Genomic DNA, 6,000 nt, shown 5'->3' with positions numbered 1-6,000 from the left:
AATACATTCCAAACGTTTTACATAACAGCCACAAAGATCTTAGGTCAGCTACAGAGGTTGGTAATAAGCGGTTTTTAAGCCAAGATAATTTTGGTTACTGATCATTCATCTCTCCATAATGGTAAAGTTTTAGTCAGTCAGTCACTTTGAACAGTCTTCAACATAGATGTAGTTTTTCCAGTAAACGTGAGTTTACAGTAGAAAGAAGACACTGTGCTTGCGCTTTTAGGGGGCTGAATCTCCTGGGTTGGATGAAGCTTTCTGCTGCCGGGAGGGGTGGAGCTCAGAGAAGCTGCACAGGGCCCGCCCCGCTGCACTTGTCCCGCCTTTTTCCTCTCATTGGCTGAGATTCTCCACGCATCACGTCGGCGACCCCGGCGTGCCCTCTCGGTGGGGCGGGACTCTAGGCGCTCGAGGCGGGGTCTGTGCGCACGCGCAGAGGAGCGGGTCTGGGTCCGGGCGGGGGAGGAAGGGGTGGTGTTCCCGGTTTCCCGGGTTACCTGAGGGGGCGGGGGTGAGAGCTCACGCTGGCCGGGCAGCTGTGGTGAGTCGGGATTCTCTTGCACGGGTGAGAGCGTGCGGCGGACCACAGAGCGGAGGTAAAGACGGCAGCGGGCTCCTTTAGGGGGTCAGGGTCTCGACCTCAGCGGGGCATGGCGGGAAGGTGGCGGGCTGCCCGGGCGGGGTCGTGCGGCGCAGAGGGAACGGGTGGTGCCCGGAGCTCGGCCCGGCCGGGGTTCGCTTGCACTCTAGGCTCTGCACGGTTGCTGATTGAGGGGGTCCCGGGCCCGGAGGGCTGTGGCGGCGTCGCGGACCCATACTAACTTTACTTACCGGCCGGCTGGTGCGGCGGGCCGGTGCCCTCAGGGGGCGCTTCATCTCGGGGAGCGCTTGTCCCGGACCGCCGCTACCTTCAGCCTGCCCGGTCCTTCCCAGCAGGTGACAGCGGGAGCTGACAGGTTCAGGGCGTCTTACTTCGCGCCGCGGGCCCATCTGTCATCCCCACCCTGGTGCTCCTGAGTCCCTGCTGTCCCTTCCTTTCCCTTGACACCTGCTGCGGGACTCTGAAAACAACCCTTGGTGGTTCGCGCGCACCTCTGGAGTGGTGTTTGGGATGCTAATATAATAGGGACATAACCCAGGGAGATTTCCTCTGCCCCCCCTCGGAGGCCGAGGGTTCACGATGGAGTGTTGGAGCTCAGGGAGTCAAGTAAAGTGTCCTCATCCAATCCTCAGAGGGATAAACAAAACAGCAAAACATCCTTGATGCGCTCTCTCTCTCTCTCTCTCTCTCTCTCTCTCTCACACACACACACACACACACACACACACAGACACGGCTCTTGCTTGGTAGTTGATGGTGTGAGAAAAAAAATTAGGGTGTTGACTCGTGTTGAATACACATTTGTGTTGAATTCTGGCCAGTATTTCCAGTATTTCCTTAAGGATCAAATTCGTTTTGCATTTTCTTCAGGGTTTGTTTAACAGATTGATATGGCACATTGATTTGAGCTTTTTCTTCCTGAAGGTGCTTGGCTGATCTGCCATTACTTTTAACTTCCACACCTAGTAACCTTATACTAATAAAGATGTTGGCTCTTAGCTTTTATTATGTAGCTAATTGGTAGGGGAATATCTGTTTTTAAAGAGCTTTGCAAGTAACTTTTCTATTGTTCTTTGCTGTCATCCACATTGATAATACATACAGATATTGAGAGACTTTGGAAGAGAGAGGACATAAGGGAGAGATGAATTTCTGTAATTTAGTTTCCATTAAAATACTTCCCAGACAATAAATTGCACATATAGCATATGCATTTAGTAAAGATCTATTAAGTACCTATTGTGGGCCAGACACTTTTTATAAACAGATAAATACCCCCCCCTTGCGTCATACATCTTCTGGAAGAACCTTAGATCATAAATAAAATATGCCCTTGTCAGATGATGTTAAAGGACTTAGAGAAAAAACAGGGAGAAGACAGTGCCAGAAACAGGTTGCAATTTGATTAGAGGTAGTTAGGAAAGGCCTTCTGGAAAAAATGACATTTGAAAACCGGAAGGAAGTGAGGGGCCATCCATGCTCTTTTCTGAGTGAGAAAGCCACTTGCAAAAGCCCTGAGGCAATACTGTGGAGACTGGAGTCTGAAGAGAGATGAGAGGCTGGTCTGGCTGTGCTGGAGCCAGTTAAGTAAGAGTTGTAGAGTACTGACAGATTAAAAGGGTGAGAGATCAGATTGTGAAGGCCTTTGTAGGGAGAGGAGTCCTGTTTTTCATTACAAACTGATATAATCAAACTTGATTTTCAAAGGAGCCATACTATGGCTAATTGGAAGCCATACCACCGTTTGGAGGAAGGGTTAGCAGGAACAGAAGCAGAGATACCAACTCTGGGACTGTTAGTCTAATGCTGCCAGAAGTGATACAGGAATCTGTGGCTGCAGTGAGGGTTATCGACTTTTTAATACGTATATGGAGATGTAGAGGACACCAGCAGTTTGTCTTTAGCAAGAACGGTAGAATAGGGAGGTACTGAGAACTACTGAGAAGAATAGGCTTGGTTGGGTAGTTAGGTTTTAAGTGATAAAACTAAACATCCAAGTGGAGATTATTTGTAATAGACATTAGTGACTTTGCATTGCAGAAATTTTTATGTTGCCTTGACTATTCCAGGAGCTTAACCATTTTGCCCATACATGGACAATTTTCATTTCATGCTTACTTCTTTTTTTTTCTTCCAGTGTTGAGAATCAAACCCAGTACCTTGAGCATGCTAGAAAAGTACTTTTACTAAACCCTTTCTCTGGCTCATTTTCTTTTTAGTTCTTTTGAACCAACCTAGTCATTTATGTTCCCAAATGTAGCGTTGGTTTCATTTGCTTGGATTTAGTCCATGTGTTTGTTTTACTTGTAGAGAAAGCCATGCAATACAGAACTCCAGAGTATTTTTTATAGTCTGCTGCTATATTTAACTTGAACACCTTCATCTGATTTTTTTTCTGAATTATTTTTAGATGCCTGTTAAAAAGAATTTAAACCCCAGTAATGTTATCAAATGTGGCTTTTCCTGCCATTTGTGAAATTGCAATGTAAATGACCCGATTTTTTAAAAATGATTTTCTAATAAGCAACAAAGAGATTACCTTAATTCTTTTGTTCTATTACAGATGACTTGAAATAAATGGACCATCACATTCTAAATGGAGATTTGTTTTTAACATCAGAATATAAAGTATTAGACCAGTGTACTTTGATCTGTAGAACTTGATGGAGCATCTCTGTAGTCCCAACTACTTGGGAGGCTGAAGCAGGAGGATCACATATTCAAGACCAGCCTGGACAGTTTAACAGCTTAGTGAGGCTCTGTCTCAAAACTGAGAAAATGGGGTTGAGAATGTGGCATGGTGGTAGAGTATTTGTCTGGCATGCATAGGCCTCTGGGTTTAATCTCCAGTACTGTGAAAGAAAACAACAGCAACAAAATACTTGTATCAGAAAGTATGTAGTCCTGAGCTCTACTCTTTATAATATAGAACCAGAAAATAACTAATACGTTATAATAAAATTTCAGCATATCTATCCTCTATTAGATTAGTGAGTAACTATAAACTGATCGTGGAGTCAGTGGGGCAACTCTATTCTCATTGGTACTACTTTTTCATTGTTGTTTCTCATCAGAGATTGTCCTTGTGCCTATTAATTCCCTTGTCCTTGCTTATGATAATTGAGTGAGATTCAGAATTTTTGAATGCTTGCTAAGTCTAAGCACTGGAAAGAATAGAGTAAGGAAAAACAAAGTACCCAATAACATGAAATAGCAGTGCTTAAAACCAGACATCTTGCTTAGTTAAGAAAGAAAGAAAATTATTTTCCAAAAGGATAGTCATTGGTTCATTCCAATGTTAGTCTTTGAAATTGAAGCCCACAGTGGTGCAGAAATGAGGGCTTCTAGCCATTTTAAATAAATAGAAAAATTAGATGAGTACTAGGGTTCTGCATACACTTAGTCATGTTTATAAAACTGTTTTACCGATCTTTGAAAAGTAAAGAGCCATTTATATTGTGGATTACTAATTAGTAATTGAGGAATGGACTATAAGATCATACAATGTAATTATGTGTAGAAAGCTAGACACCCCCAACACACTTATGTGTGGGTACACACATACAATCACAATCCAACATCAAAAAAACCCACTATGTACTTTGTAGTTCCATCTAGAAAATGTGTTCTAAATATAGTGGCAGAAATCATATCAGTGGTGGGTTGGGTATATATGGGTAAAGGGAGGAGGCAGAGAAAGGAGGGGTAATAAGGATGTTCTAGGAAACTGCAGAGAATGATAGAGAGGTTCCACTATCTTGATTATGACCATAGTTTCATGGGTGTACACATATGTTGAAACTGGACAAATTATATACTTTAAAGATGTACAGTGTGTTACATGTCATGCCAATTACACCTTAATAAGTGGTATTTAAAAGTATCTGAAGCTTTAAAAGAGGGATCTGAAGTACATATTACCAAGAAGAAAAGAAGCTAGTCTGAAAGAGTTGTGTACTTTATTATTCCAAGTATGAGACATTCTGGAAAAAGCAAAGCAAAACTCTAGAGACAGAAGATCGGAAGTTGAAGAAAGGGAAGAATAAATGGGCAAAGAACACAGACAATTTTTAGGGCAGTACAATACTACAGTGGTGGATATATATTATACATTTATCAAAACCTGTTGTATGAACAACTGTGGGTCTCAGTGTAGGCTGTGACTTTGGGATGAGGGTGCTCTGTTAGTATATGTTTGTTAGTAACAATGTACCGGCGGTGTGGGATGTTTATAGCCAGAGAGGCTGTGCATGTGGAGACAGCTATGTGTGATTTCTTTTTTCCGTTTGATTTTGAGGTGAACCTAAAACTGCTGTATATAAAGTCGATTTTTACCAGAAACTTGAAGAATGGCGAATTTTGTTTGTTTTGAGCCCAGCCTGGCTGGAATTTGTGGTACTCCTTCCTTGAGTGCTGAAATAAAAGGTGTACACCATCATGCCCAGCAAGAATTGCCTGTTTTACATTTCAAAATTGAAGAATTAGAGGTGAATCTGAGAAATTGTACATTGAAACATTTGACACTGATTCTCAGAAAAATTATGTTAGATTGGCAAATACTTCATGACTCATGATCAGAAAAGAAAGCATTGATTACTGAGATCCTTCCATTTTTTTTTTAAGAATAAGTCAGTGATCTAACCTCATGCTCATTTTGCTAAAGACAGCATAATAACAGTATATCCTTTTTATAGCACTTTACTATGTGAAGACTATACACTCAGTATTTTAATCCTTAAAAGCCCCCCCCCATTAGTTTAAGATGGGAAAAGTTAGCAGTAGCAGTCCTAACCTAAGAAATGGGATAAAAGAAAGGAATAAAAGCAGGCTTTGAAGAGTTTAAACTGAGTGAATAGTGATGCTGATTACGTTTACTTTTTAAGATACATGAAAAGGAAACAAAATCTATTAGTTTTCAGTTTGGGGTGAAGCTAAAACTGCTGTTTGATTTTTTTCATTGAACCAAGTTGCATAGAATTTTAAAAAATTAACTTAATTATGTAAGAACATATTTATTCAGTAAGTATAGTCTTTCAGATACTTTTGAAATGAAGAGGAGACAGTGTATGAAAACTTGAACCGGGAGGTGTGAATGACCAAAGGTGTGTTTCTTTGAGGAATGATGTCAAAGATGCTTGTGTGGATTGAGGGAAAGGTAATTGAAAGGATTTCCACGGCGCAGCTTGGGACAGATCACAGCAGGCCAAGATGGTTCCACGAGGGGAGGTTTATTAAGAGAGTGGGAGAGCAAGAGGAGAGAGAGAGAGAAGTAGAGAGGAGTAGAGGCCGGCCATGACCACGTGGAGAGAGGGGGAAGAGAAGGAGAGAGGGGAGACAACCTGCAGGTGCTCAGGGTTGAGGAGCAAGAGAGAGAGGAGGGGCCAAGCAGCCCCTTT

At 42.3% G+C, this 6,000-nt stretch overlaps 1 protein-coding gene across 1 annotated transcript in view; it reads left to right on the top strand.

Moving 5' to 3' along the window:
- The first annotated feature begins 500 nt into the window (after nucleotides 1-500).
- Lyst (lysosomal trafficking regulator) overlaps nucleotides 501-6,000 on the top strand; it is a 161,980-nt gene continuing 156,480 nt past the window's right edge. The window contains exon 1 of the mRNA XM_028769800.1: nucleotides 501-599. The gene's annotated coding sequence lies outside the window, so the exon portion shown is untranslated. The remainder of the gene's footprint in view (nucleotides 600-6,000) is intronic.

The sequence above is a fragment of the Grammomys surdaster genome, unplaced genomic scaffold, assembly GCF_004785775.1.
Source record: "Grammomys surdaster isolate TR1022 unplaced genomic scaffold, NIH_TR_1.0 194, whole genome shotgun sequence".
Lineage (NCBI taxonomy): Eukaryota > Metazoa > Chordata > Mammalia > Rodentia > Muridae > Grammomys > Grammomys surdaster.
The sequence above is the reverse complement of the archived record's forward strand: the minus strand, read 5'-3'. Positions and strand labels throughout refer to the sequence as shown.